We start from the raw sequence: 20,187 nt of genomic DNA, 5'->3' as shown, positions 1-20,187 counted from the left end.
GGCCAAAAGAACAACAGTCATCCAAGAACACAGCTGTAAAGAAGCTGAAGTTGCAGGCTCAAAAGGAGCTTGAGTCAATTTTTTTCAAAAAAAATTAAGGTCCCAGGAAGGAGGAATAAGCTTCCTGGGGGCCTAATATGAAGAAAGCCTTTAAGGAATTGTTTAATCTCAAATGTAGAAGTCAAAGGAAGAGTCAAAGGCAGACAAGAAGAAATGGCTAACAAGTGGGCTTTAACAGAAGAGTATGCCAGCTCAGCATTGAAGAACTCGCACAACCGAGAGAGAACAAATGGAACTTCCAGATAAAGTGTATCCAGGTTACAAGCAAGACACAAAACAGAGTTTCTCTTCCATTTGGATAAATAAGATTTGCAGGTAGTGGGTATTCTGGCGTCCTGCAGAACTTGAAACATTTTCTCAGTAAAAAAGTTGTCTAAAAGGGATCAAAAACTCTATCACCCACCGTGTCATTTGAAGAGTGGACAAGTGAGGACGGATGAGAGACCCCTTGTCCTGTGTGAGAGGTCCACCCTGTGAGGCAACTTGTGACAACTGCCCTTGGCTAAATACAGAAGAAGAGGAAACAAATGCTGTCTGGGCCAAAAGTGAGTCACCAAGAAGATTTTGGGAGAGTCTTGTTCTATCTTTAACAAGACCCTTGGCATAAGAGGAAGGGCAGGGAAGACATAAAGAAACATCTCCTTCCAATAAAAAGATAGGGCATCCACCTTCCAAGCCAGAGGACATGGGACTGTAGTGCTAGAAAGAGGAAGTTGTCTGTTCAGAGAGGAGGCAAAAAAGATTTACCTGAAAAGTACCCCAATGGTGAACAATATCCAGAAACACATCTCTGCGAAGCATCCACTCATGAGTTTGTGTTATGGACCTGATCAGAGAGTCTGCCACAATGTTCTGATCTGAAGGAATATAAACAGCCTGAAGAGTTACCTGATATTAGACAGCTAAATCCCAAACCTGAAGAGGTAGTGTGCACAAGAAGTAAGATTGTGCCCTCCCTTGCTTGTTGATGTACCACATCATTATGGTATTGTCTTTGAAGATTTTGAGGGGCCCTGGAAGGAAAAGAGAATGGAAGGCCTGAAGAGCCAGGAGAAGAGCTCTCATCTATTTGATATTGATATGGTCTTTCCTTTGAAGAAGAGACCAAAGGCCTTGAACCTTCTGACAGCCAAAGGAAGCTTCCCACCCCACATCTGAGGCATTCTAAAAGAGTTCCTGGAGGCTGAAAAGGAAGTCCTGAGTTGAGGGACAGTTGATGAATCCACCATTGGAGCTCTAACTTGAGACATGAGAGAACAGTAATTGGAAAGTTTAAAGGGTGACAATGTTGAAACCAGGCTGACTTTAGGAACCACTCATGTTTTCTCTTATGAAGTCTGGCCAGAGGAAGCATAGGAATGGTGGAAGCAATGTATCCCAGAGCCCTTAGAAACTCTCTGGCTGTAATGGAGGTCACTGGAAGAAGGGATTGAAAGAATGCAATCGGAGTCAAAGCCTTGGAAGGAGGCAGGAATGCCAGCATTGGAATGGTCTGGAGCTTGCACCCAAGAAAAACATGATCCTGCGAAAGAGTCAGGAAGGATTTTTGGAAGTTCACTGTAAACCCTAGGCTTTGCAAAAGACAAACAGTATAGTGAAGATGCTGAAGCAAAATCTCTGGAGAGGAAGTCTGAATGAGCATGTCGTCTAGATAAGGAAAGATCTGAATTCCCCTCATCCTGTAGAAAGCAATCACATGAGTGAGGCATTTGGTGAAGACCCTTGGAGCAGTAGAGGGGCCAAAGGGCAAAGCAGAGAACTGAAAATGCAAAGAAGCAACAGAGAACAGTAAGAATATCTTGAGAATGGGATGAATAGGAATATGGAGCTAGTTGTCCTTGAGATCCAGAGAGACTAGGAAAGCCTGAGGAAAAAGAAGAGGAAACAAGATTTGAAGGGATAACATTCAGAAGGAAGGAACTTTTAGAAAGGTGTTGAGCTGGGACTGATCCAGAATGGGTCTCAAAGTTCCTTCTTTCCTGGGCACCAGAAACATTCTGGAATAAAATCCCCTCTCCTTTTCAGAAGTCAAAACTGCTTGGGTGATTCCTTGAGACGAAAGGTTCTGAAGAACATTTGGAAAAGAGGGCAGCTGTTTCTGAGGAGGTTGGGGAATGGCCAAAAAAAGGGGGAAGGGATTTCCAAACCATTTAATACCCCTGATGAATGATGGAAAGTACCCAAGAGTCCTGAGTGATATGTAACCAATTTGGAAGGGACAGGTGTCGCTCGTCTTAGTTTATAATTGAAGACAAACAGGTAGGGTAGTTCGCTTATATGTTTTATTATATAGAAATGCATCAGGATGGATAGCAGCTGTACAAAATATAAACAAACTGATTAACTGACAAACTATACAGACATGCATGCTTACATGTTAACAGCTTACTACAAAATGGCAGTCAGCTCGCGCGTGCTCAGTATTTATACACTTGTGCAAGCCCATGGAAAGCTTCTTAAAGGTATACATACACACTGATCTACATCCTCCCTCTTTAATGAATTTCTCACAATAAAATGAGACATGAATAGGACATATAATTATACAAACACTAAGAAATAAACACACAGTTCATGTCCAAGTTGCTGTGTATCTGGAACATGGTCTGGAAATGGGACCTGATCTAGTGATATAGCAATAAGGACTGGGTTTAGCAACAGGAACAGTCATTGGTGAACAACTTGCTTTAAGAGTTTTGGGATTCTTCTCAGGAACATTTTCTGCAATGTCCTTTAGAACTGGAACACTGGATAACTCATTCTGAGATCTAGAGTCTTTTTGACAGGCAAGATGCTGCAATACAGGCTCAGACACTGGTACTAATTGTTTCTGATTCTGCCTAAATTCTACTCATTGTGGTTCTACAGTGCACAATCTCGACTCTGGACATACACTTTCACGACTCCAGTACGATCAAAACCTTTGGACGTCTGCATCCTCACTATCTTCCCTTCTCGTAATGAATTCAGGAGTTTGCTGGACTTATCATAATAGGACGTCTGGGATAAGAACTTCTTTAACAGATGAGCTTTCACTAATTTGTTCTTAACACATGGAACCAATAGATTACTGCTGATTGGTAATGTGGTTCTGGTTTGTATTGACAGGAAGTCTCTGTGCAAGTGAACCAAGATTTTTATCATGAGCAGTATTTCTTAGATTCAGGAGATTCAGGAAAACATAGCTACTGTCTTGTTTAGACTTCTCTGCTAATTGTTTCACACTTTGAACTGCATGTTCTGCCAAACCATTTGACTGTGGGTACTCAGAGCTACTCTTAACATGAATAAAGTCCCACTCTTCAGAAATTCTCTTGAACTGCTGGTTTGTAAACTGTGTGTCAGAAATAACTTTGATGTTCTTCATCTCACATTGCTGCAGTCATAACTTATGGGTAGTCCGCTGTCCTCGGTCGGCCCGAATACCAAAGTATTAGGCTGACGTCGGTCATGGGCGCTCAGAACTGACATCAGAGTGTCAGGGTATTAAAGCGCATGACCGACGTCATATCCTCAGTCTTTTTTGCCGCATGGTCCGATGCAGAAGCAGCGTTTGCAAGTGCCGTTCGGCATTCTGAAATTTTCGTATACTGAGTTTCAGACCGAAACCAAGTTGGGCTAAGTACCCCGTTGGGGAATATTTTTGTTTTTTCTTGCCTCAGTTAATTCCGGATGTCAGAAAAAGTGAATAATTGTATTTCTTGTGGGAAACACATACCGCATAGGGATTACCACTCTCTTTGTATTCCTTGTTTGGGACCTGAGCACGACGTAGTCGGGTGTCGCTTTTGTGCTAGGTTTAATAAGCGCACCATTAAACGTAGGTTAGATTGCGCTAGGCTTGTCTTGAGCGGTGTAATTATAATATGCCGTCGGATCCTCCGACGCCCGCTACCGCGAAGAAGCACAAAGAAAAATCTTTAAAGTCTAGGCAGGATGAGTCGTCCGTTCCGGACGCCGGTTCTTTAGAAACTACGGTGGAATCTGTGGATCCAGCCGAGGTTTCAGTTGAGTCTCAGGGGGAGGCTTTAATTTTGCAAGATGTGGCTTCTCAGGAGTCAGGTCAGGCTGAGGGGGCTTCTCAGGTTGCTGTTCTCCCTTCCTTGCTTAAGGTGGTTAGGCCTTCTCCCTCTATCTCTAAGGCTCCTTCCAAAGGCAGGCCTGGTTTGCCTTCCATGGGTGTCAGTCCTAGTTCTGCAGGTTCTGTGCCTAAAAAACACATGCTTAAAATGGCAGAAGATTTAATTTCCTTAATCAGAGGTTCTATGCCCCCTCCTGATAAGAGGCCTAGGGTGGAGCCAGAGGTGGAAAGTTTGGAGCAGGCTTCAGATTACTCAGAGTCTTCGGCTGAAGACATTCAGGATTTTCCTCCTTTTTCTGATTCAGACGCAGAGAATTCCACTCCTTCTGCTTCTCCTCCAGAGGACTTTTCTTTTTCAGAAACCCTGCATTCTATGAGGGAGCATTTTAAATGGGAAGGTCAGGATTTCTCAGATTCCCGAAAGAGGCTTAGGGAATTTTTGTTTTTACCACAGCATAGGCCCTTGGCTATACCTCCTGTTTTGGATGTTGTTCAAGACGTTTTCTCCGAGGCTTCCCTTAATCCAGACTCTTTGCCTCCTGCGCCAGTTAAGCCAGATAGATATTACAGAGTGCCTGAAGCTCATAAATATCTGTATAAGAGTCCAAGGGCTGACCCAGAAACTATTAGCCAGGGACCTAAGGGTGTCAGGGCTTCTGTTGTAAAGAATCCAGTTCCTATGGATAAAGAGGCTAGAGCTTTGGATAGATGGGGTAAGAAAGTGTATACCTCTTCCACTTTAGCAATGAGGGCTTTGAATTGCCAGTTTCATATGTTAAAGTACCAGAATTTTCTCCTTAGTCAGCTAAAATCTAAAGTGGATGCTTTGGCAGAGGGCATAGAGTGTAAGGAATTACAGGATTTGGTACATGCCTCTGAACAGGTGGGTAAGCATTCTTTGCAGTGTGGTTTCGATGCTTTACAGGCTTCTTCCAGGGTGGCTGCCACTGGTTCAGTTATTCGCAGGCACGCCTGGCTTAAGGATCAGAATTTGTCAGAGCATGTTAAAACTAGAATTTTGGATGCTCCTTTACAGTCTGAAGTTTTGTTTGGTTCTCCTGTGGAGTCTGTCTTGAAGAAAATGGAAGACAAGGCGAAGTCTATGCAGACTGTTAAAGATTTTTTGCAGGTGCAGCCTCCTAAGTTTAGCAGGAATTGGCCTACTAAGGGATGGGCTTATCCTTCTTCTGATTTACAGTCTAGGGGTAGATCTAGACGTGGTAGGGGCAGAGCTCAGAGTTCTTTCAGGCCTAGAACATGGAGTTCACCTGCACAATCTACAGGTGAGGGCAGGGGCCAGTCCTTTCGTAAACAGGCCCAATGACCTGCATCTTCAGCTGCCAGATTCTTCCTGTCTGGCAGCTCCTTTGGGAGGAAAGTTGGCACTCTTCAAGCAAAACTGGCTATTAATCACCCAAGACAAATGGGTGTTGGACATTATAGACCGAGGCTACAAGTTTTATTTCCATACATTGCCTCCTTTCAAAGGCATGCCAGATGTTCCTCCTCAGCAAAGGGTAGAGGCTCACAAGCAGATTTCTTTACTTCTTCAAATGGGGGCTATACAACAAGTCCCTCTGTCAGAAGTGGGCCTAGGATTTTATTCTCGCCTGTTTCTAGTACCAAAGAAAGGAAACACTTGGAGACCGATTTTGGATTTATCTATCCTCAACGCATACCTGGACATTCCAAAATTCAAAATGTTGACGTTGCAACAACTTCTACCTCTGTTGGGCAAAGATCACTGGATGGTAACTCTGGATCTCAGAGGCTTACCTTCATGTTCCTATCAGGCCCAGTTGCAGGAGATACCTGCGTTTTCGGGCTGGGACTTTACATTATCAGTTCTCTGCATTGCCCTTTTATCTACTGCGCCCAGGGTATTCACAAAGGTTCTGGCTCCAGTGATAGCCTTCTTAAGGTTAAGAGGAATACAAATTTATCCTTATTTGGACGATTGCCTGATTCTTGCTCAAGACAAGTATGAACTCCTTCATCATCTACAGTATGTGATGGCAGTGTTAAGGTGCCTAGGGTATTCTGTGAATGAAACAAAGTCCAGTCTAGTACCCTCTCAGGAAATGTGCTTTCTGGGTGTGAGACTGAATACAGCTTCCCAGATGGCCTTTTTGACCCCGGACAAGCAAAAGAGCCTGACACTTTACTTCCATCAATTGTCTCTACGGTCCAGGCTGACTGCAAGGACAGTCCTTCAAGCCTTGGGGTGCATGGCATCTTGTATTCTGGTGCTTCCCAATGCCAAACTGCATATGAGGAAGCTACAATGGTATCTCAGAAATGTATGGACACAACACTGCCAAGATCTGGACACTGTCATTCAAATAATACCTTGCATTCAAAAGGAATTTTTGTGGTGGGCTCAGGAATGTCACCTAAATAAGGGACTCTCTGTGACCCGACCAGAGGCGAGTCAGAATTTAACGACAGATGCCTCGGACAAGGCTTGGGGAGCACATCTCAATGGAAAATGGGTTCAAGACACGTGGCCTGCCAGACTTCAACATTTACATATCAACTTGAAGGAGATGTTAGCAGTCCAATTTGCATTGATGGCTTTCAAGGATTTACTTCACCCAGGGCAAGTGTTGATTCTAACAGACAACACAACTGTCATGTGGTACATCAACAAGCAAGGGGGAACCCATTCGTACCCTCTTTGCAGACAAGCAATGATTTTGTGGGAGACTGCTCTCAGTTTACACCTCAATCTTCAGGCAAGGTTTCTACCAGGAGCACAGAACTCCTTAGCAGATGTTTTGAGCAGACAGATAGTGGATCCCCACGAGTGGAAATTGGATCCTCATGTATTTCGAAAATTGACAGTGCTATGGGGGACTCCAGACATAGATCTGTCCGCGGTACCTCTAAATTTCCAGTTGCCAAAGTTTTGCACAAAAGTGTTTCATCCCACAGCTTGGAAAGTGGATGCTCTATCATTCAGTTGGAGCAATCTTCACGTCTATGCCTTTCCGCCTCTGCCTCTCCTCCTCAAGGTACTCTTGAAGGTCAGACAAGACAAGCCCTCCATGATTTTAATAGCTCCAGATTGGCCTCGACAGCACTGGTACCCTCTGCTGAGGAGTTTAGTACGGGAGCCTCCATGGCCTTTGCCTTCAATTCCGCACCTTTTGTCTCAGGAGGGCAATCATTTCCTCAATGTCAGGATTCAGTCCCTGCATCTAAAAGCCTGGCATATTCTGTTCTAGAACCTGGAGGGTCGCAGCTTCCACAACAAGTTTTGAATGTTATTTTGGAGGCCAGAAGGCCTAGTACAAGGAAAGTTTATGCTGATAAATGGAGGAGATTTTTAATTTGGAGCAAAACAAAGAGCTTTGATGTTTCCAGGCCTGATTTAAGTGTTTCTCTTCAATATCTTACAGAATTATTAGACAAGGGTTTGTCTTTCTCCTCTATAAAAGTTCATGCTGCAGCCATTTCTGCTCACTATGACTGTGACCCACCAGTATTCTCTCATCCTTTGTTTAAGCAATTTCTTAGAGGGGCATAGAACATAAGACCCCCACGTAGAGCTCCTACTCCTGCCTGGGATCTCAATTTTGTGTTGGAAAAACTTACTTTACCTCCTTTTGAACCTGCAGCTACTGCTGAGTTAAAGTTTTTGTCTTGGAAGACTGCGTTGTTGTTGGCCATTACGTCTGCTAGAAGGGTTTCTGAATTACAGGCTCTTATGGCAGTTGAACCCTTCCTAATTTTTCATAAGGATAGGGTATCTCTGCGTACTAACCCTACTTTTATGCCTAAAGTGGTTTCAAATGTAGCCTTGAACCAATCAGTTCATTTGCCTACTTTTTATGCAGATCCCCAAAATAAAGGAGAGAAAATTTTGCATACTTTGGATATTCACAGGCAGTTGCATTATTATTTGAGCAAGACTAAAGGGTTCAGACAGTCTCAGCAGTTGTTTGTTTCTTTTGCTTTGGGTTCTCAGGGGAAACCTGTTTCAAAACAAACTATTTCTAAGTGGATTGGTCTTTGTATTGCTTTTTGTTATTCTCATCATGGTAAGGAGATTCCGGCTGGAATCAGACCTCACTCCACTAGGGCTACTGCCACTTCTACTGCTTTTTTAAGGGGAGTAGCTACTAAAGATATTTTGGAAGCAGCTACTTGGAGTTCAGTAAACACTTTTTCTAAACATTACCATCTTCCCCTTTATTCCAAATCTAGGGCTGGATTTGCCACTGCAATCTTACAGGGCATTTTGGCAGCTCCCAATGCTTTATGATTTTGCCAGCCTCCCTTTACCTCTGCTTTGGGATTCTACCCATAAGTTATGACTGCAGCAATGTGAGATGAAGAACATAGTACAGTTTTGTACCTACCATACATGTAGATGTTCGAAGATCCACATTGCTGCAGTCCAATTTACCCTCCCTCCTTCCCCTCTGTAGTTAGGAATGGTTGTATGGTTTGGGTGGTAGCTGTTGTTTGTACATGCTTTTTGGGAAGTATTCTATTTTTGGCGGTGGCCTTTCTTTTTAGGGCCTTCTGACATCTGGGGCAAGAAAAGACTGAGGATATGACGTCGGTCATGCGCTTTAATACCCTGACGCTCTGATGTCAGTTCTGAGCGCCCATGACCGACGTCAGCCTAATACTTTGGTATTCGGGCCGACCGAGGACAGCGGACTACCCATAAGTTATGACTGCAGCAATGTGGATCTTCGAACATCTACATTTATGGTAGGTACAAAACTGTACTTTTGGACTATCATGGACTGAAAAGTTATGCTTCATCTTAGTAATGATAGTACTGGATGGTAAAGTAGGAAGTAGGTCAATCTCGAACCAATTTGAATAAGAGTCTGCTAATACCAAGTACTGTTGACCATTCCATTCAAAAATGTCTGTAGCTACTGTCGACCAAGGTAGTTAAGGAATCTGGTTAGCTGAAGTGGTTCTTTCTGTTAATGCAGCTTAGTACTATTACATACAGAACAAGATAAAGTACTCTCTCAATATCCTTTGACATAGAAGGCCAAAATACTAGTCTTCTCACCCTTCTTTTGGTAGCATCAGTTCCTGGGTGGCCAGAGTGCAAGATGGTAATGTACTCTTGTTGCAAGGATTTTGGAACAATCACTTTTGGGTGTTACATGATATCATTGTCAAACAAAATCTCATCTCTTTAAGGAAAATATGATTGCACTTCTACTGGTAAGCATGATTGCTTTGAAGGCCATCCTCTACTGATAAAGTGGTTGAGCTTCTGAAGAATTGGATCTGAGGCTGTGTGACTTCTAAGCTCATGAAGATGTGTGGTCGAAAAATTTCTCACTTCTTTGACTTCAAAATCAAGTTTCTCATTTTCATGCTGTTCAGTGATATTGCTGGGCAATCTGGGTAAAGTTTCAGCAAGATAAAGAAGTTTACTTTTTGTGTAGCTAAGACTGAAATTATACTTTTGCAATTTCAACATCATGCATTGCAATCTGGCAGGAGCTGTATGCATAGGCTTTCTCAAAATAGTGACTAGAGGTTGGTGATCAGTTTCGATTTGAATAGGTTTGCCATAAATATAATCATGGATCTTCGAACATGCAAACACAATTGCCAAGAGTTTTTTCTCAATCTGTCTGCATCTCAGTTTGGGTTAGAGTTCTGGATGCATATGCTGCTGGTCTACCCTCTTAAAGAATGACTGCACCTAGACCAAACTTGGAGGCATCACAAGAAACAGTAACTGGTTTGTGAACTTCATAATATCTGAGAGTTGGTGGACTGGCAATTCTCTGTATCAGGACATCAAACTCTCTCTGGTGCTGTTCTGACCAGGATCAGGATACATCTTTGCGTGTCAACTCTGAGCGGTGCTGAAAGTTGGCTTAAGTCTGCAATGAAATGGCCTAGATAGTTAGCCATGCCAAGAAAATGTAGGGCTTGAAAACTGGCATCTATAGAATTGCTGTTTGTTTGGAAGGATCTGGTCATAAGCCTGATCTAGTAAACAAATGACCAACATAAGTAACTTCTAGTAGCCTGAATTTGCACTTCTGAGGATTCCGCTTCACATGATCTTTCCAGAACTTTCTTGAGGTTTCTATCATGCTGTGCTTTACCAATACCTCCTATTAGAATAGCAACTACTATAATAGCACACTGATAACCAGAAAAAATTTGTTCCATGGCACACTGGAAGACTTCAGTGGCAGAATTTATCCCAAATGCCATTCTCAAAAATCTGTACCTGCCAAAACGAGTACTGAAAGTGGTTAGCAATGAAGATTTTCAATCAAGCAGAATTTGCCAAAATGAACTTTTTGCATCTAAGACAGAAAAAACAGTGACATTTGGCATAAGAGCAGCAACTTATTTATTTATTTTATTTATTTAACATTTGTTGACCGGGAATGTCCAACTAGGTTCCACAGAGCCTGTTTTCAGCGGAGGCACGGGGAGAAATGCTCCAGATGCTTCTTCGACTGTACGCATGAAAGCACTACTGAACCGTCAGTCTGAATTTCTTCACCACCATAAGCAACAAGCTTCGCACACTTTGCCAAATCAAGCTTCTCTCTAGCACTCTAGCAAATGTTTCTGCTGATGTAACATTGCACTTTGAACCTGTGGCAACTTTGAGCTCTATGGGTTTTCGCAGTACAAAATACTTCATTCTTTACCCACAAATCTACTGCATTGACTGTTTCATTAAGCACAGACACACCATCAACATAAAAAGTAGGGTCACAGCTTTCTAATTGATCAACTTGTCTTTGAATGTTCTCTTTTAATAAAAGAATGAGCCTGTTTTGATTTTAAAATCTTTGAAAATGATTCCACTTTTTATATCTATGGCATTGCTGACCAAAAGCTAAGCAGTTTTCTCTTTTAGACACGTGATTGCCCCCACAATTATGACAGTTGACTATGAGGCTAGGTGAGGGGACATGCTTTGAGTTTGCTGACTCACCCTTGTGCTTCACTGAGACTCTGAATGCTCTGGAATTTGCTATAAATCTACGGGGTTTACTAGTGACTGTTGCATGTGCTTGGGCCTGCTTCTTTTAACCATGTGCTGCACACTATCAATGTTAGCTTTACTGGAACTGGAGCTTTACTTTAGGTACTGGAAGCATGCATTTCTTTGTTGTATGCATGTCTGTGTGCTTTTCTGTAAGCTCATATATCTGACAAATCTCACTGGCCTTATACAAAAGTTAAGTCACTTACGAAGCAAAATCTTTCTCACAAGTCTGTTTTTTATCAGCTCATCCCATAAATCACCAAACCTGCACGTTTTAGCCTTGTTTCTCAAGTCAGTTATATATGCTGCAAACATTTCCCCAGGCTTTTGATCCCTTGTGTAGAACAAGTGCCTTTCTGTTGTAATATTTGTCTGGGGGAGTTGCACATTTCTCTAAATTTACGTTTTAAGCATTCAGGGTCTTCCCTTGACTCAGCCAGTAGCACCATGTGGCGGTTTCCCCATACCCTGCAAACATACACAAATGAACACTCTATTTCTGTGGCTTCTGAACCAGCCAAATTAAGCAGAATAAATGCCTTTGTACATGCATCTTTGTCAGAAATGCAACTTGTATGAAAATATTGTATTCCTGTTCAAAACTCTCCAATTCTCTGCATTATTATTATGAAATACAAGTGGAGGTGGTCTACAAAATCCTTCAGCCATGCCAAAGTATGCCCAAACACACTAAATATGGCCGTTGTAATTATGTATGAACATGCACGCACACGAGGTACTTGTAATGATATTCAAATGCACAATAAACTCTTTGAAATACAGTACTTTGCGAAATGTGCTTTGAAATGGCTGTATTTTGTGAAATAACTGTACTGTAATACTGCACAAATTTGCGAACACTTCAGAAACTTCAGATTTCTCGAATAGCTTTAATTAATGCAGAAATGTAGCACATAGCGAAAAAAATGTAGTCATTTCCCTTATTTTATGAAATTCGAACATTGCTTCAAACATTTTTGTAATTATTTTGAGTATTTTTATCAATACGTCACAGTTTCGGACATTTCGTGTAACTGGAACTTAATTTTGAGTGCTCTGAGTGCTTCTTTTTATATATTTCGAATTAGAAATCATTTAAGCAAGCTTTTGTACCAGGAATTCGTTTCTGACCTGTTTTGCAAGTTGTATGTGTAGTAGAAATGATCCATTCCTCTGTATTCCTCCAACATTAACTGAGTGCATCCTGGTCTTAATTGTGGATCCCATTCTGACACCTTATCACTCGTTTTGGTTTAGAATTGAAGACTATCAGATGGGGTAGTTCGTTTATATGCTTTATTACATAGAAACACATCAGGGTGGTTAGCAGCAGTACAAAATATAAATGAACTGATTAACTGACAAACTATACAGACATGCATGCTTATATCTTACCAGCTTACTACAAAATGGCAGTCAGGCTCACACGTGCTCAGTATTTATGCACTTGTGCAAGCCTATGGAAAGTTTCTTAAAGGTATACATACATACTGATCTACAACAGGGAAAGACAAAGAGATAGAAGAACCTGGCTGAGGAGGGAGGGGAGAAGATAGACAGAACTAGGCTTGTCTGGAAAAAAGAGGCTTCTGAGCTGTAGGAGTCTGAGTAGACTTAGCAGGAGGAGCCCTTCTAGCACCCATTTTACTCTTTGGAGGAGGATGAGACTATCTACGGACAAAGGCAGACTTGGTATGTTAATTCCTCTGAAATTTGGGAACAGGGGAATCAAAAATATGTTTAAATTCCTGCATAGTCTTACCCTTTTCCTGAAGAGATTTAAAAAGCTCAGCAGCCACATAACCAAAGAGATTTTAATTGTCAAGAGGAGCATCCATCAGTTTGGTCTTGATATCAGGTAGAGGCTGAAGGTGAATCCAGAAGTACCTCCTCAACACAGAACCAAAGGCAGCAGTTCTAGACAAGGTATCAACTGCATCATAACTACATTTAATGGCATGATAAGCCACTCAAGAAGAGGACCCCAACAAAAAGAAGGCCAAAGCCTTCCCCTCAGAATCAGGAAAATCTGAAATAACCTGAAAATACCTGGATTTATGGGTCTGATAATTGACAGCCCTGAAGGCCAGGGTAGCAGCAATATACACTTTCATATCCAATGTCTCCATAGTTCTGCTGTCCTTGTTCGAGGGGAGCAGCTTAGTAGGAGGCAGAAATTTAGAGGGTTTATTAGAAGAGACAGAAATAAGAGAAGTGTCAGCTCAGGGACATTTGTAAAGACATTTGCAGTCATCAGCCACTTTATAAAACCTATCAGGTTTTTTTTGGAACAAAGGGCTGAGAATCAGGAGCTTGAGAAGGTGCAGAAAAAGTATCCAACAAGACACCAAGAACAGGAACAGCAAATGGCTTGGGAGACGCCATTTGAATGAGTTCATAATACCTCCTTTGAGCATCAGAAACATGAGAACAATCCCACGTAAAAAACTTCCAATATATGGGAAACAATATCCCCTGAGGAAATCTCTTCAAAAGGAGAATCAAGACCAATAGAATCATCTTCCTCTGAACCATAATCCAAGGGAGAGGGAATCTGGGAGGAGTAGGCCAAAGATTCATCATCAGAATCTGCTTCCTCGTCAGATGAAACCTACTCCCTAGGCCTAAGGAGTAGAAGACCAAGGGGGGGGGGCAGGAACAGAAACCCCCTGAGGAGGCTTCAAAGCCATCAGGGCATTGAACAAACCCTGCATAAAATCCTGACATTCACTCTGAGGATCCTTAAGAGCAGGATAAATATGGTTAGTCTTTTCCTTCTTTTGTAAAGGGATGCCAGCCCTATTTTAGGCGGCTCAGACCCCTGCCTCCACTCAGTAAGCCCTAACAAGGATTTGCGGAACACCCCTAGGCCCTTAAGAAATAATCAGCCACAGTTCTCCCTGAACATCCAAAACGGATGTCTGCTGAACCTCCGGGGATGTGCGAGAAGCTGGGTCCATGCCAGCCTCTGAAGCAGTTGCAGCAGAGGAATCTGACTGAAAAACTGGGAGGATCTCCAGGCTTTCACCAGCCTTGAGAGAGACTTCCGGTGGAGTTGGTACAGCACAAGAATCCGAGCGAACTTTATTGATCGTCGTCTTTGCAGACGCCTGACCTTCAGGTTGGGACGATTCTGCCATAATACCCTAAGCCAACATATTTAGACACTGGTTCTCCAGTTAAATAGCCAAAGAGGAGAGCCAACTATGCAAAGTTTTTGTGACAAATGCCTGACAAATTAAACAAGACATATGGTTAGGAGAAGCACCTAATCAAAACAAACACTGTTAATGATGGTCCTTATGGAGAATTTGTCTCCCATACTGGTATTTCTCCTTTCTGGATGACATGTAAACCAACAAAAGGTAAAATAAGAAGAAAAACCTCAATGGGTCACTTATCTGAAAGTGGCTAGGCAACCAGCAATTGAAGATGGCATTTGGACTGAAGGCAAAGAAGTTCTGAGGATGGTACATCTATACATCTTTATGCCCTACGCCGTGCACGGGGAGCATACATTTAATGTATGACATCCCTATTACAACCTAAGGCTAAGGTATACTGGTCAGACATCGGGCTGTCTGAGGCAAGGGATCCCTAAGAAGTACTGCAACAGTGATAGAGAAAGACAAGTTACTTGTAATTTTCTCACTGTTATATTCTCTCATAATTATCCTTAAAAGTTCATCTTGTACTTTATCAAATGCTTTATATAAGCTTCCCATCATATGCTTTGTTTCCACCTTGTGTACAATATCATCCACAATTTCCCTTATTAACAATTCCTGACATCCCTTTCCCTTTAAAGTATATATAGCATCTTCTCTACTATCTTTAACTTTACTCTTTTTTTTCTCTCTTCTAAATTATTTTCATAAAAAATCTTGTAATTTTCATTGTTAAATACTGAGGTTTTCAGTTTTTTATTTCATTTTTGTCTTCTCTTCCTTTTTCCATGCAAATATAAATATACCACTGCATACATCTGTATACATAAAACATTCATTTAACTACTTATTCAGAACTTTTAAGAAGCAGTTTTTCTGCTAATCTGTAAAATTATTATAGAATTTGTTTCCTTTTCCATCTGGACCTGTAACTGAATGTAAATTAGCTTATCCAAGTATTTTATCAAATTTATATAAGAAAACTTTTCTAATTCTTTATTATCAGTATCTGATCATTTTTTTAACATGCCATTCTTTTTTGTGTACCTTTTTGTGATCTTGAAACATTTCTTTACATAATTTATTACAATATTCATAAAGTGTTCTTTCAGAATCTTAAGTTTGTCACAAAATATTCTCTTTCATTTCTTTCCAAATCTTTTAAAGAATCTATACACGTTGTCCTATAATTTGCTTTTTCTACATCTGACTGCCATTCTAAAAAATATTTCCTTAATTTTTTTTGAGAGAGAGACACCATTCTGACCAATTTTTATAGCATATTCTAGTGGAAATCTATCCACAACCTCTTTTTCCCATTTTTGCACATGGGGTCGGGGTGTCACCTCAACAATGAGGCTCATCTAAGAATAAGACCCACACTGTCGAGTGGCTAGCTCTGCTGAGGATGTTCTTAATTGTATAATAATTTTCTTTCCATTATTTATTTATTTATTTTATTTATTTTACATTTGTTGACCGGGCTAGTCCAACTGGATACATATCCCTTTTCAGTAGAGGCCCGGGGAGAAAAGCTCCAACATAAAAGCAATACATGGAGAGAGCAAGTTACATTTACAATATAAAAATAGGAAATAACAAAGACTTAATATAAGTACAAGTAACAAATCTGCATTTTAAACAAATTAGTGTTATAGGATAAACACTGTGAGAATAATGGTCGAAGAACTAGCTAATCAGGGCGAGTAATAAGTAGAGGAATTTAGGTAAGTTAGTCGGGTTCTGTGCATGGGCATAGCCATTGTAGCTTAAGATGGCTTTTGAGGTTGTATTTGAACTGTTGATGTGAGGTCATGAGTCTAAGGGTCTTTGGTAGGGAGTTCCAAGGCTTTCCAATGGAGTTGGCATACAGGGCATCACCGCCTGAGTTCTTAGATTTAGTTGTTAATATCAGGACGGTATTAGCAGATCTAAGAGAGTTAAGGTTGGAGTAGGGGTCAAAATACTACACAGTGAGGGAGTTCTGTCGGGATAGTGGATTATTTTAAAGGCTTGTTAGTTGATTAAGTTTAAGAAGATTGGGTAGTTCCAACCAACCAAGTTTCCTAAGGTTAAGGCAGTGGTGGGTGCGGTATGGGGAACCTGTTATGAACCTTGCAATATGGTTATAAGCAAGAGAGCATGTTAAGTTCACGTTTACTGAGGAAGGAAAAGACTGGGGATGCATATAGTAAGGTGGAGAGGAGATGCGGGGCAATCGTTAGTTTGGTCAAAGGGTTAAGAAGTTTTATTCTGTACATGGATCCAAGTTTTTGTTGACAGTTTTGATGGTTTGGGTAATGTGGATGTCAAATTTTAGCTTGTAGTCAATGGTAACACCTAGTAATTTGGTACTGGCAACAGGGGCTATGATGGTTCCATTGATGGATTTAATTTGAAAAGGAATACTGTTAGTATTTGGGAGTTCATTGGGAAGGTGTATTGGCGTCGGGAAGAATAGGAGTAATTTAGTTTTAGTTGGGTTAAGTAGGAGTTTCAAGTCAGTGAACCATTTCTCAACTAAGGTAAAACAGAGTTGAGTAGTAGTTTGGAGTTCTGATAGGAGACAGCGGAGCAGATCAGGGTAGAGTCATCAGCATATTGTATGCAGGTAGATTTAGGGATGACTGATTGCAGGTTGTTTATGAAGATGGAAAAGAGAAGAGGACCAAGAATAGAGCCCTGAGGAACACCGATGGTATTTGAGAGCAGGTCTGATAGTTTGTCTTGCCATAGGACAGCTTGTTGCCTACCCGTGAGGTACGCCTTAAACCAGCTTAGTGCAGGGTACTCAGATCTAGACTTTCGAGGGTATTAAGCAGGAGTTGGTGATTGACCATGTCAACGCCGATAGGTCGAGAAAGAGGGCGGAGGATATTAGTTTGTTGTTACGATTGTTATTAATGGAGTCGATAAAGGAAAGGAGGGCAGTAGTAGTACTATGGTGGGGCGGAAACCATGTTGGGAGTTAGATAGAGTCGATTAAGGGTTAAGTAGTGAAGGAGTTGTTTGTGAACACATCTTTCCATAATTTTAGCTATTGGAGACAGGATTGCTATTGGTCTGTAGTTAGATATTTCAGTGGAAGTGCCTCCTTTATGTAGAGGGATGATATAAGAAGTCTTCCAAGAAGAGGGAATAGTGGCTTCGGTAATAGTTCTGTTGATCAAGATAGATATGGGGTAGGCAATGACTTCGGATGCTATTTGTAAATATTCCGCTGGGAGGTGATCAGCCAAGGTGGTTGGTTTCAGTTTTTAAGAGGGAACAAATGTAGGAGGAAGAGACAGGGTTTAGGTTAAAGGAGATGCGGCAGCTTCATTAGATTTGGAGGAAGGTGGGGCAGTGGAGGTTAGTTGGCTAGCAAGGGATTGGATAGTAGCGGTGAAGAAGGAGTTAAAGGTGTTGGCTACTACCTCTGCATCTTTCCCGATTTGCATCTCAGGGGTTGGGGTGGTAGTTTTACCTGGGTGAAGGAGATTGTTAAATCCTGCCCAGAACTTCTTTGGATTGTTCTGGTGTTTATTCTGGAGGTGACAGAAGTATTGTTTTTGTCCTGGGTAGTGGCTGCTTTGGTAGTGTTTCTTAGCTGTTGAAATATTATGCGATCTTGGGGGGTTTTAGTGGCTCTCCATTTGACCCAGGCCTGATTTCTGAGTCTCATTTTGTTTTTGGTTTCTCTAGTTAACCAAGGTGCTATACGTGTTTTGGATCTGATTAGCTCGATTCGGGCATGTGTTTCTAGTATGCTTAGGAATGTATTATTGAAGTGGGAAACACTCTTCTAGGGTAGAGATTTTAAAATGGACCAGTTGCAGGATTTTAGATCTGCAAGGAATAATTGTGGGACAAAGTTCTTTTTGTTTCTAATTAATCTATAGAGGGGGGGGTTAAAAGTTGGGCATTTATGTTTAATAATATAGGTAATTAGGTGGTCACTGAGGTCATTTGGAAGGGTCCCGGTGGTATAGTTAATTGAATCTTTATTGGTAAGGATCCAATCGATGGTGGTTTCTTTTGGTGAGTATTGCCCAGTCTGGTTGGACATGTTATATTTTGGGAAAAGCCATGTAGGTTAATAGGTAGTGGGGTTGAATGGGAGGAACATAGGGACCAGTCTATATTGACATCCCCGAGTACTATGGTTTCTTGTGGGTAACTAGTGGCTAGCCAGGACAGTATTAGCTCGAGATTTTCAATGTTATTCCCTGGTGGGATATAAATAACTATGAGGTTGATGCATTTTGTTTAAGCATAGCTTGAGGGCAATAAGTTCTAAGTTAGAGATTATAGGAGGTTGTGTTGGGTTCTTAATAATATTCAGTGTATTCCTGAACATAACAGCTATACCTCCACCCCGTTTATTTACACGGTCGGCCCTGAAGATATTATACCCGGGAGGGAGAATCTCTTAGTGGCGGTTTTAGCCATGTTTCAGTTAGACACATAATGTCAGGGGAATGAGTAGCTAACATAGCGTGCAGATTGTTCACCTTGTTATTAATGCTTCTTAGGTTCAGGTGTAATACTAGAAGGGAGTCAGTAGAGTTACGAACAAGTTTAGTGGGGTTAGAGTCTAGATCATTAGGGGGACCTGGGTTGGGGTGGATATCGCCATAAATGGTAATACTATTTTTCAGGTGAATTTGTAGTCTTTGTAGTTTGAATAGTAATTTGAGGTGATTTTTATTATTTGAAATTTTAGGGTAACGGAGGGTGAGTTGGGCTAAATTGGGGATTTTGTTTTAAAAGAGTTAGGCATTGGTGGGATAGTTATGGCAATGATTAGTATGGCAATTGGTGGAGCTTAGGATGGGAGAGACCTATAAGAGTTTGGTTTTCATACTTGGTTAAAAATAGGCAAAAAGGAGTAGTAGGGTACTTGAGAGGAGGGTTGTGGAAGAGGGAGTTTGGCCATGGTGAGGGGTGGAAAGTGTACTAGGAAGGGAAGATGCTTTAGTTTTATCTTTGGAATTGTGGGAGGAGCTGGAAGTGGGAGGAGTAAGGAGGAAATTGATGGGCGTATAGCTTGCAGAGGGGTACTTGGGAGGGTTATCAATTCCTATAAATGTAGAGGTACTGGGGCGGGTGGGATAAGGGGCAGGGAGGAGCGAGCCCGAGCTTTGTAGCTTAAGCTGAGCGGGCATACACCCAGAGTTCTCAAGGTCTTAGAGCCAGCACTAGGTGAGTGAACGACTGCCAGTGCTTACAGTAAAGAAGCACTTTGGAGGGATGTTTTTATCACTTAAGTAACAGAAATAAAATCCCAGGTTCGAGTAAGCACAACCTTTTTTTGGTCTATCACTGAGAATAGGGTAGATGCTTTGGTTGTTGTCAGGTAGGAGCGTTGTTCTGAGGAGCCACGCGTAGTTAGGGTTAGCTTAGGGGGCTTCCTGTGGTAGAAGGGAGAGAGGTAGCACAAATTAGTAACTCCGTAAATGTAGAATTGACTCAGAGGTGCCAGTAGATGTGTACTAGTGGACCTCAATGATTGGGAGAGAGAAATCAATAACAGTAGTTATGCAGTTAGTGTTACAGTAGTTAGAGAGTTGGCATCATGATATCTCCAGTGTAAGGAACAAAACATAGAACTAGAAGGCCAAACACAAGTTATATCAAGGGTAAGAGATTAAGTTGCACAAGCATACAGTACAAAACAATAACCCAACATTAGTAGATAACAGACACCATTGTTCCAACAAGAAACACGCTCAGACACTTTGAGTTTGCTGCAACAATTCACTAATCCAGTCTAGATGTTAAATTAAGACAAAATGCCACCAACTTAGCATCTACGAAGTAAGAAAATGATCAAAACATATGCAAACAACTCACTAAGCCAGTCGCTAATTATCTTTAGAAAATATGATATC

General features: G+C 41.5%; 1 protein-coding gene across 2 annotated transcripts in view; it reads left to right on the top strand.

Annotated features, from left to right (window-relative positions):
* The window catches only part of ENTPD7 (ectonucleoside triphosphate diphosphohydrolase 7), a 1,330,884-nt gene that overhangs the window by 1,147,624 nt on the left and 163,073 nt on the right, over nucleotides 1–20,187 (top strand). The gene's annotated exons all lie outside the window — the stretch shown is intronic.

Source organism: Protopterus annectens, chromosome 14.part0 (assembly GCF_019279795.1).
Source record: "Protopterus annectens isolate FY-2018-M chromosome 14.part0, PAN1.0, whole genome shotgun sequence".
Classification (NCBI taxonomy): domain Eukaryota; kingdom Metazoa; phylum Chordata; order Ceratodontiformes; family Protopteridae; genus Protopterus; species Protopterus annectens.
Note: the sequence above shows the minus strand (reverse complement) of the source record. Positions and strands in the feature narration are given on the sequence as shown.